The sequence below is a fragment of the Episyrphus balteatus genome, chromosome 4, assembly GCF_945859705.1.
Source record: "Episyrphus balteatus chromosome 4, idEpiBalt1.1, whole genome shotgun sequence".
NCBI lineage: Eukaryota > Metazoa > Arthropoda > Insecta > Diptera > Syrphidae > Episyrphus > Episyrphus balteatus.
In genome coordinates this window covers 71,961,981-71,964,618 of record NC_079137.1, presented here as the reverse complement: position 1 = coordinate 71,964,618, position 2,638 = coordinate 71,961,981, and the positions used below count along the sequence as shown (strand labels likewise).

At 32.2% G+C, this 2,638-nt stretch overlaps 1 non-coding gene across 1 annotated transcript; it reads right to left on the bottom strand.

Moving 5' to 3' along the window:
- Positions 1–1,600: 1,600 nt before the first annotated feature.
- Positions 1,601–1,682, bottom strand: Trnas-aga (transfer RNA serine (anticodon AGA)). The gene has a single exon. It is a non-coding gene; the product is annotated as a tRNA-Ser (tRNA).
- Positions 1,683–2,638: the final 956 nt, after the last annotated feature.

Genomic DNA, 2,638 nt, shown 5'->3' with positions numbered 1-2,638 from the left:
CTGTGTACATTCCTCAAACGAGACAATCCAATCATTATCATGAACAATTGAAAAAAAATAAACAAGCAAAGAATTTTGTCAATATAAATTCCAAAATCAAGCCCATTCCAAGTAGGCAAATCCTTGTTGTCCTTTTTATTTAAACTTTAATTGATGTTAACTTTGTACATAAAATATATAAAAAGTTTCATGTTTTCATCCTAGCTTGGTATTATAATATTTTTTGTCTTTCCTTTCAATTTGTCCAGTGTTATAACGTCTAATTAATTGACGTTGAAAGACTTCTATTCATTAAGCTATTCACCCACACCCCAACACCACACCGCCATACCATTTGGTTTGCCATTGGCTCATTTTGAGTAATGCCACTTCAGATTACTCGCTCCAAACTCATCATGGCTAAGTATCATTCATCCCTGACACGAACATCACAGAGGAAAACAAGGTGAGCGCACATCATGATGGACGCAAATCACGGATCCGTTGGAATAACTTTTCTATATCTACGACCAACGAGTACAACAGGAGTAAAAATGGAGATGGGAGCGGGGCAGAAACACAGCTAGTGCTAGGGTACCACAGTTAAGTATTCGTTTGTGTGGTAACAGCTGCTGCTGCTGTGACTGGGAATGAGTTTTTACCACTCGTGTACCACTCCGTTGAAACTTGTGCTGCCACACCATTTAATTTTTCCACTCGGCAGAAGGATAACGAAACGAAGGATTGCCAAAGGTTCGTTGGTAAGTATACCGAACACACAACCATAATACGATATATCCCGAAATGAAAATGATGGCTGGTAAGAGCATTCAATTAGAGCACCAGTCATAGTGGAGAGCACACAGTAAAAGTATAAAAAAAAATAAAAAAAAAGCAAAATGCAGGTGATGTTGCTTTGACGGCCAGCCGTTACCGTCAGTCGTCGTCGTTCTTCTATAACATAACGAGCGTAATTTTACTAACTTTAGCTTCAGTAACGCGATGTAAGGATGTTGTGGTTATGAGGCTTAAGATATTGTGTATACTTATACCTCCTACATGTGAAGAATTTATTTGAAAAGATTCACATTTAATGAGGTTATAGAAATTTTTCGGCAGGTCAAAGAAATTGGTTTAAGTTTACAATTTATTTGTGTAGTTATTATAGTTACTGTCTTCATATTTATCTATAAGAATACTATCACTATGGTTTGTAAATTCAATGTGTTCTTAATTAATTCCTCGAGATTTATTCATAAAATTACTCTTTTAAGCTGTTTTATTTTCTAAAATTCATCCATATTCTGCAATAGATTTCGCAACGTTTTTTTTTTCGTTTCTTATCAGAAAATATAATAATCGTTTTTATCAAAAAAACAAAACCGACTTCCATGGATCAAAACTGCGTTTTATGGTTTTTCTCATAGTTTCTATACCAATAACTGGACCATATTTAAATGAGACCACACTGCAGGCACCAGCTTTCCAATACATAAAGAATTATCAAAATTGGTTCACTTAGTCCAAAGTTATGAGGTAACAATACAAAAAATACAGACGAATTGAATACCTGCTACTTTTTGCAAGTCGTAAAAAAAAAAGGTAAAAATATTACCACTTTCGCAGTCGGTAGGATTCGAACCTACGCTCCCAGAGGGAATCTGATTTCTAGTCAGACGCCTTAACCGCTCGGCCACGACTGCTTATATTGGTTTTGGTATCTACATGACAGCTTAGAGAGTTCAAAACAGGGTTATTTTTTTTTAAATGTATGTGAAGTGCATGCAGAGGTAGTTATTGTTCAATTATTGGAAATTTATTTTGTCAAAAAAGTGCCAATTTTGTATGCACCAAAATTGTCATCAGAAATTTTGAACTAATGATGAAATAGGAAACCAAAATATGAGACAATTTTCATGTTACAAAATCTAAATTTTTGAATGAAAATGGAAACACAAATTTTTAATTCCAATAAAATTTGTAACTTTTTACATTGGTATCGAAAAATAGAGGGACTGCGGAACGTACTTCCTCTTATGGTAAATGTTGCTTAGAATACCATAAAAAGCTTTTTAAAAATTCAAGATTATATTTTTTTTTTATTTAATAGGAAATTTAAAAATGAAATTTGTTTTAAAATAACAATAAAAAATCGCCTTAAATGGTTTTGACATCCAAAATTTACATATAATTTCTTGAACACTATAACAAAGAATTTAAAAAAATCATTTTCTCAACCTTGTTAGACCCTTTTTTCCAGAAAAAAAAAACACATTTTTATGAAAATACCTGACACAGAAAAAATAGTTGGTTACTCTGGTGTATACGTAATATATTTTTTTAATAGGAAATCTGAAAATTTTACATGTAGTAAGTGTACCTATAGGTGGTATACACATTTTTTGAGCCATACCTGAATGCTCTTTCTTCTTACCCGAAAGTTCGATTTTTAAAGTAGCTGAGAAATCTGATAAAAAAGACGTCGAAAAAATTTTGAGCACAAATCCTCAAAAAAACGTGATACTATCATCATTTCTAGAATGACTTTCTTCATAGATAAATTATGGGAATCGTTCAGATAAAAAATAAAATTATCTTTATTTCTATTATTTTTAAATTGAAATTATTAGGTAATAGTTAAAGCGCCGAAAAGTTTGTA